This window comes from Phalaenopsis equestris, unplaced genomic scaffold, assembly GCF_001263595.1.
Source record: "Phalaenopsis equestris unplaced genomic scaffold, ASM126359v1 Scaffold000002, whole genome shotgun sequence".
Lineage (NCBI taxonomy): Eukaryota > Viridiplantae > Streptophyta > Magnoliopsida > Asparagales > Orchidaceae > Phalaenopsis > Phalaenopsis equestris.
The window spans coordinates 27685868-27695102 of record NW_018164444.1 but is presented as its reverse complement, the minus strand read 5'-3'; the positions used below and the strand labels follow the sequence as shown (position 1 = coordinate 27695102).

Sequence of the window (9235 nt, the reverse complement as noted above, 5' to 3'; positions counted from 1 at the left end):
AACTCACAAAACTCGATCAATCAATTCCTTTCATACACTTATTGAATTAAATTCTATTGAACCCCTTAATGAATTTTCCCAACCTATTGCTGTTAGAAAGGGTGTGAGATCTCAGGCCTAGCATCCAAGCATGTATTGCACCAGTAGATGGCAAAGTTCCTATTCTTTACACCTATTTTCCATGGCAATCTTTTTTATGTAGGTAGTATTGGCATACTATGTTATGATGAATTAAGAAGGTAAATAATTATTGGTTTATATTTAATAAATTTGATGCAACGGATTCTTTTGAATAAAATGGCACAAAAGTTGATGAAGGCTGTGAAGCTAATCTATTTAAAAGAGTTGCCCCAGATTTTTAATCTTTGAACTACATGCATGCTTGTTTTGTGTTTCAGGTATCTGGTTTGAAGTCGATAACTTCGAAGCACTTAGCTCTGGCTAGCCAAATTATCAGTTTTATTTATGCTATCCTACCAGGTAACATGCATTGACCTAAATTTTGTGATTTTTGAATATACTGTTTTCCCTTTAGATTTGTTTTCAGTAAGAGTAGATTAGATCTCTCCTTTTGGCTGTGATTGATATGTTCATGTTCTCATTTTCTTTTTTGTGTTTTCAGCATTTGCATTGATATGCAAAACTGTAATGCCGTAGGATGTAAACTCCATTGATTTGTATGATCATTTATGGACCTAAAACGATACTGTTCATAGTTTTGTTGAATGCTATCTGTAAAATTTGATTATTAAATTTATTATTGCAGGTTAATTATACAAAAACCATATCTGACTGTTTCTGTTGTGTTTAATGTTGATTGCATGCTGTCATTTTGATTTTTTTGAGTTTTGAAGCAAAATTGAAGTAAATTTTCAATTCTTAAAACTTGTGGATATTTAGTTTTAATTAGGAATTTTATGGATGACTTCGTTATGGCTTTTACCTAGAAATGAGGTGCTTTTCTATCTAATATGCATGTTTAAGTTTTATCGCTTTTCTAGTTATTTTTGAACTTACCTGTTATTAAACATGCTCTAGATAACGCTTTTTCTTGAGAACTTCTGAGTCTTTACCTGCCAACTTTTTTATAGCTTAGGCGGATGTTTATGCTATTCTAAGGGAATGCTCATACATATATCGTTTAATACTCTTTAGCACTGACAATTGGTTTCTGAGAATACGTTGACATGTAGTTCTTATGTTTTTAATGAATTCATTCTGTGGAGGCGGTAAAGTGTCTGGTATGGGAGGTAGGACCCTTTCGCAGAATTTTAGACTTCTTCCCGCAGAACCCTTTTCTGCTACCCCCAATCTCTATAAAGAAGCTGCATTATGATGTTTCTTGTAAGCCAAAAAGGTATAGATCCTATGTAAAATTGTTGAAATAAATGAAGGCTAGTGAGGAATTGCGTGTCACACCCTAGCTAACCCCCTTTAACCCAATGAATGATTCATCGAAGGTGGAGGATTCAGCCAGACATAATTCCCTCTAACACTCATCCTGACTTGCACGGATCAAAACTAAGTGGATGGAGGATTGATCTTACTCAGTCGTCGCTGACATAAATCATCTAATTCATTTATATCAAATACACAAGCGATATTATTGTAGGGTTCATAGAAGTGTTTAGGAAGTGGGTTTTACGGGGAGGTAGTTGTGGGAGAGTACGAGAATGAGGATAGGGACGGTCGATGGTATTTGGAAGGAGATAGGTGGAAAAATCTGCTGTTGGACAATAGTTAAGGGCATGTTCAACAACTGTCTGGACGGAAAACAACGAGCAAATAGGGAGAAGACGACTATGGACGGTGAGGAGTCACTACCTGTTCTTGAGCAAGATACACACACACAATTTGCAAAAGGAATATGATACAATACTGCTGAAGCTAGAAATCATATATTACAATTTTCATAATACTCACACAAGGGGGAGAAGCTGAGTACGGGAAGCGAGGAGTATCCACCACCTGTTCTTGGACATGATAAAAACACAATTTGCAAAAGGAATATGATACAATACTGCTGAAGCTAGATACCATATATTACAATTTTCATAATACTCACACAAAGAAAAAGTGTCAGCCATAAAATAACAATATATAAATAGTCTCTCGAGTAAAATTCCTCCTTTGAAATAAGAAATTTAGGAAATAAATGAATATGAAGTAAATTAAAAAGGAAAGAAATATGCTGAAAATAGAAAATTTAGGAGGCTCTATCGGCTACCTTGTAGCACGAATCGTGGATTCAAGCATTCTGTGGAATTCTACGATTCCGCGGACTCCATAACAGACGTTTTGTGTCATGTTCCTAGACTAGGAATAGCTTTCTTTTTTTTTGGAAGGACATGGATTATACTGTCAGATATTCTCTCCCACAAAGCGCCTAAAGTGATTTTTAATACTGTAGTTCATCCCTCCTTTTTGACCATCTTTCAATGGGTGTCCTGCTAAACTAAACTGGAACTTAGCATCAAATTTGCTCTATAGAGCCTTCTGGAAATTGCTCAAATCTTTCTCATCTCTGATATATTGGATCTTTTTTAACAGTGCAACTTCGGAGGTAGATTATATGCCTAAAAATCTTGAAATATTCTTATCTAGGCTTTCCATATGTTTGATATTGGCCCTTTGAACTCATGTTCCTCTTGGATAATCAATTTCAATTCTATTGATGCTGCTCTTAACACATGCAAAAAAGTCATTTGTGGCACATACTTTTAAACTTTGTATGAATGCCTGTTACCTCGGGCTTCTACCTTCTAGGACAATAAATGCTAATTTTATTGGATTCTCTGATGGGCTCAGCTTGATTGCTGAGATCTCTCCCTAATTTCCTGCAAGTTGATATTCCTCTCAATTCAACTTCTATGAATCTTCACCCTCCACCTCCTCCACCGCACCTTGCTCAAAGAAGGAGATCATCCTCTTATTAGGGCAATCACATGAAATATGCCCAAAGTCGTGGCTTTTGAGGCACATCTTTGCTGAGAAAGATTTTGGAGTGCTGGATGTATCTACTTTTTCTCTTCTTTGAACTAGTTTTTCTTAGGGCAATGTCAGCTAGGATGTTCCAATTGGTGTATTCTTGTTGCCTGATTCAGAGGTTAAACTCTAACCTTAAACTGTGGCTGTCACCTGGTGACATTATTTCTCCATTTGCAAGCTAGGGTCAGGTGACGTTATTTCTCCATTTGCAAAGCTAGGGTTTGTAAGTTAATGGACCAATGTGACTGATTTTGCACCACATTCATAATAGACAACCTTAGTCCTCCTAGATACTTCGCTATTGTGCACTTCTCTGATTCCACCAACTCACATTTCAATATGAGTTGATTAGATTCAACTGTGTACTTCTCCATAAGAGAATCTCTCTGGTATAGGTGGTGGAGTTAAATAAGCATATTTTGTCGGTAACGTGGGGTAAGAATTTGTGTCGTATCTCCATTTACATCTTATAACATGCGGCAATTTCACTTTTTCCTTCACAATATCAAAGACACTTCATGTTCTCCCACCACTAAGATGCACCATTTTTTTTAACTTAAACACACCTAGCTTTACACTCTTGTTCGATGAAACGTCCTTATACTTAAAGATTTGTTCTACTACCTGGAGTCAGTTGATGAATTCTTCTTCTTAGTTTCTTTAATGTTCCATGTTAAATCTTTGGGGTATTTTTTCTTCGTCAATGAAATCTTTCCGATGAAAATGATTCACTTCCTCCCCTGTATTTGATGAGTCACCATTGAGGTTATGGGTGATATCATTGTTGTCTCCTCTCAAAGGCGGTAAGCTTTTCTAGTAATTGAAAATTTTATCATTGTATATCCTTCATAGTAAGCTCCTGGACACTTCTTTGCATATTTCTTCTGGGTTTCATTGTATCATTTTCTCTTGATCAAGCTTTCGAATTATGTAGGGTTGTAGATAAAAGGTTGGTTGAAGTTTATTATTTTTGTAGCAGGCGTCATGATGGATTTTTGGTGAAGATAGAAATGTTGCATTTTAAAAATTCAGGGTTAGGGGTAGAAATTGTGGTAGGAAGGAGGGGTTGGGGAGTGGGGAACTTTTTTTTTTTTTTTTGGAATTTTGGATTGGGACTAGAAAGACTGAATCCTAAAAAAATTAGGATTTGCCTGGCTCTGATATCATATGATACTGTTCTGGGATTCCTGGAAAGTGTTTAAGAAGTTGGTTTTGTAGGGATGTAGTCGTGGAAGGGGTACGAGAAGGAGGATAGAGGCGGTTGACGGTGTTTAGAAGAAGATATATGGAGAAATCTGTTGTTGGGCAGTATATTCGATGCATTCAACAGCTAAATCTACTGAAAACTGTGGTCGAACAGGGAATTGACGAAGTACGTGCAACAAGGAGGATCCATTGATTGTTCGTGAGCAAGATACAAACTACACCACTTGTAAAAGAGAGAGGTTACAACACTTACAAAATAGAAAATCAAATAGTACAATATCCATAATACTCCCACAAAGCAAAAGTTTCCCGGACCAGAAAATAACGACATATCAATAGTCTCTGAAGAAAAAATCATACTTAGAATAAAAGAAAATAGGAAATAAATAAAAAAGGGATGAACTATGCTTAAAATATGAAAATTTGGTGGTTTTGCCGGCTGCCATATAGACAGAATTGTTGCATCTTGTGGTCCCGCGTTCTGCTAAATTCTACGGTACCATGAAATACGAAATAAACGCTCTGCGTCAACAAGGAAGCAACATAATTAAGTCACAAATTACATGCGAAGCTGTTAAGTATAATTATAAACTCAAATACCCACAAAGCCTTTAAAATCCGCCACAAAATTTTTATAGATCAAAAGTTGTATAGAAGTAAGCATGACTAATTGTCCTATTGCTCCCTATCCCTCTCTAAAAAGCAAACAACAAAGGACAAATAGCAGCAACACCTAGTCATGAGGCAACTAATGACATCAATCTTCACTCCCATCAATTTCTGTTGATTTTTTCGTTTTTGTACAAAGACATAAACAGAAAATTGCAGTCTTAAAGTTACAAGAACAAAAAAAAAAAGTAGATGGAAAACGGAAGAGAAGGTTCTGGAGAGAAAATTTGGATTCCTAATTAATTTTATTGTAGAGTTTTAAGCCTCTAAATAGACAATTACAAAAGTGGTTGTTCTGATCCGCTTTTTAAATGAACTCGCTTAAAAGAAGGGATACTCTATCTGAAACTAATCAACTAGATAAACTCAAAGCCGAATGATTGTTACTAGGGTTGTAAACGAGCCAAGCTTGAGCAACACTCCGCTTAAGCTTGAGCTAGATTAATTAATCAAGTTTGAGCTTAACTCTACGAGTTTTGAGCCGGCTCATGAGTCGACTTGGTTAGTATGAAATTCTTCTTCTCGTCCTTTCTTTTTTGTGGACGCTTATGCTGAGTATCTTTTTGACGATCTAATTCTTGTATCTTTTCAGCCTTGATGACTTTTGAACTGCCTCTTGTTTATTTTTCTGATGAATATTTCTTTTTAAGTGAAAATTTCACCAAGCTTAGTTGCTTAATTTATGTCGAGAAAAGATTACTTTGTCATGAATATTGTACCCATGCAAGGTGAAGTACATTTCTAGTTGGTCAATCCATGCATTAAATTTCTAAACATTGATTATTCTATTATAAGTATGAATAACCACTTTTGCTTCCATTTTAAAAGGTCTAGTGCTTCATCTATCATAGTCAATAATCGTTCATTCTCATCATTGCCATTCGTATTGCTAACATTTGCTCAACGAGTATTATTGATGGGGAAGAATGTTACTTAAAGAGGAATAACAGATGTGGGGTTTTGCCTCGATTTGGACTGTAGTTGGTTGAGATGGTTATCTTTGGTTGGAGAAAGTTGGGTTCCAACAACAACAATGGTTGATAAGTAGGTTTGTCAAGCGTAAAACCTTGATTAGTCAAGGCTTCTTGACACATTTGACCTTCTTGTTTTATAAGAAAATAGTGAGGAGTCCTTGCTGTAGATGTTGGTGGTTTAATATTCATTATAGGTGGTGAACGCCATTTTGTGCTGGTTTTTTGGTTGGGTATAAGACGTTTTTCTGGGTGTCGGTTGTTTTATGTGGCCAGGCAGTCGGTTAAAGCTGGAAGAAGTGATGGTAGGATGAGAGACAGATACTAGGGAAGGGCCTTCAGAATCTGATTGAATAGAGTTACATGTTATGGGGAGCTGGATTATGATTTAACAAATGGTAAGTTTTTCCAGTTGGAGAAAGTAGGGTATTCGGCCAGTTTTGGGTACACTGATTACACCCATGTTGGATTGGATATGAGGTCAGATCAGTTCAAACCCAATTCTTACCTTGGTTTACCTTATTTAAACTGACTTTTTTTGCCTGTGCTTCTTAGACTTGTCTTTTCTGGATTTGCACTTCATAACCTTAATAGCATCAACGACCGCCTCCTTCCTGCTTGTAATTATGAAGTATGATACGTTAGGCATGTCAAAAGCATTAGAGATCTAGCTATTCAATTTGCAGTGTAGTCATAGATCCGGAAAATAGCAAATGATAAAGTTGGTTCACCATGCCGTACATCATTATATGGTTTGATCATGTTCCCTTGCAAACCTTATGAAGAAGTGGGTTATCCGCTACGATGTTTGAGAAAGGAGACTAAATATAATGCCTCGAAATTTGCACCTTAAATTGTTGCTTTTATCAAATATTATCATATCACATCGAGATTTATGCTATTTTTCAAGATAATATCAAATGAGTTATGCATAAAACATGACTTTTTTCAATTTTACCTAATGTTATAGAATGCATTCTGAAGTTCTTGGAAATAGATATGTTACTGTTTTTTTGGTGGTAGAACTGCGATGTTTCACTTCAGTAAATGTTTTCTCGATGCTTACTTGAAGCTGGTAGTCTCCTTTTCTTATTTTGCATGTTAATTGGACTTCCTGCTAAAGCATTAACTAATTTTTGCATCACTCTTTATGTGTACACAGAAATCCGAAGAGTTCTTTTTTTGAAAGTACCTGAGAGTCGTAAAGGGTTGTTGCTTTTAGAGATTGAACGAGTAGCCCAGGTAGGCATGCTCTGATATGCTTTCTTACAGTTTAATTTTCTAAATGGCATCTGTTTTGGTAGAAAAATTAATATCACTTTATTCTAGGTTTTTCTCCACCTAATTTTGGAAAAAAAGTGAATGGCTTTGAAAAATTGTATTTATGCTCATCTGAAGCATTAATTAAACATGATTTGAGTCTGTTTCATTTAATTTCTTTATTTTATGGTGATATTGTTTTGTAGTTTTAAATTTCTGATTTTGGAAGATGTAAATGTTATATTGTCTAGGAGCTTGATTCCCTTAATAGGTTTATTCATATGGTTTGACATGGAATTAGTTTAGTTCGTTTGTGCCTCTCAACTTTAAAAATGTAGTTATGGTTGCTTACTATTTTGTTTTTTTATTTTTATTTTCTATTAAGTGCTGCTTATGGTTGTCGAAGTGGGGTAGTTTTTGTGGGAGTTTATTTGGTATATGTGGTCTCTACTTCATAGCTAGCTATGTATTTTAGCATTATCTATTGGACAATGGCCTTGAGGTGTTCATGCATTATTCTTCTCATTGGCAGGCTTCATATGCATGAGGTTTTCTATTAGCAGGTTTTAGCGTGTTCTAGACTTGATGGTATTGTGGGAATTTAAGTACTGTTGCTGTTTAAAGAAGGAAATTCAAATTTAAAGAAGTAAAACTTGTGAAACATTGAATGAGGCTTTTATAGATTTACTTTTATCATGCAAAGAAGTTCTAAAGTTTAGAAATATTTGTAACCAAGTTGATTTTTTGCCAATCATATTTATTAACCTAAGGTGAAATGTTTTTAAATAACTATTCTGACACCTATAAATAATAACTTCGATAAAATAGTTTTTCTCTTTTCAGCTTTAAATTTCCGAGTATCATAGAAGTGTGATTACCTCATTTGGGGAAGTCATCTTCTTGCACTAGAGCATTGGGTTTCGTATTTTGGTGAATTATCGTTTGGATTCTTCATATCTTGTTATTAGTTTACCAGGAATTTTGATTTTATTCAAATTTAATGTAATTGGGATTTTAATTGTATTTAATAAATTGCAAAAGGTTGTTGATTTTGAATGATTTGAGTTTTATTGATTTTAGTTGAGCATTTACATTATCATTTGGGTTCTACTTATATTTACAAGTTTACAGATAATTTTTTTTTTCTTATTTAGTAGCCTTTGTTATGTGCATCTTAAGTCCTTAGATGTCGTTTGCGTACATTGCTTCATTTAAGTTGTATTTGGAAATTTAAACCCTAAATCATCTTGCATCACACGGTGTGCAAAAGTGTTATGCACAAGTGAGATGAAGTTGGTGTAATGAAGGATCTTGATAGGGTCAATATGAAGATTGTATGAGAAGTGAGGATCCATAAAGTTCATGAGCGGGATTATTGAAGGATTGAGGTGTTAACGACAACGACAATGCTTATAATAAATAAGCAAAGTTTGTGGTAATGATTTTTGGGGTTTTTGGGTTGGTTTTATTAGTCTCCTTCACTTGCTCCGTTCTTTGGGTCTATGATGAGAGGATGGAAGTTATGTGAAGTAGGAGATGTTTTTGATTTTATAGTTAAGGACATGAAAAATGGTAGAAACACCTTCCCCCACCAATAATAATGGGGGGCATGGAGAGAGAAGTGAGTAAAAGAGGGAGGTGAGGATAGAAAGGGCGGCCTATTTGCAGGAGAGGTGATTATGAATAATGCTCTATATAACAAAGGGATGAAATTGAGATTAGGACGGGGTGAGGGAATATTACTTTCTTGAAACATTTTGTATTCTAGTATATTTTTTTGCCCTAATATACTAAATCAAATTATTGAATTTCTTTCCACCTTTGAAACTAATGGCTCCAAATCTATTGGATTCTACAAGTTTGTAATTTGATTTAGGTCTAAATTCTTACAAATAAATTGCATTTATATTGTGAAACAATGCCTAGTTTATAGGTTATAACTTAAATTAAATCTTAATATCCATGCATAAATTTGTATTTAAAAGTAGGTTAATGATCTAAGATATCTTTGGGTGTTCGGTATGATGCGGGATCGGTCTCTCACGATCTCGCAAATCTGAAATTTCTGAAAGTGGGATTTCTCTTGCCCTCTTTACTGCTCTGGCTCTTTTGGGACGCTTGTATTTATATTTTAATATTAT

General features: G+C 35.0%; 1 protein-coding gene across 1 annotated transcript in view; it reads left to right on the top strand.

The window, feature by feature from the left end:
• The first annotated feature begins 401 nt into the window (after positions 1-401).
• LOC110020772 (vacuolar protein sorting-associated protein 54, chloroplastic-like) overlaps positions 402-9235 on the top strand; it is a 33732-nt gene continuing 24898 nt past the window's right edge. The window contains exons 1-2 of the mRNA XM_020718992.1: positions 402-480; positions 6997-7076. The gene's annotated coding sequence lies outside the window, so the exon portion shown is untranslated. The remainder of the gene's footprint in view (positions 481-6996; positions 7077-9235) is intronic.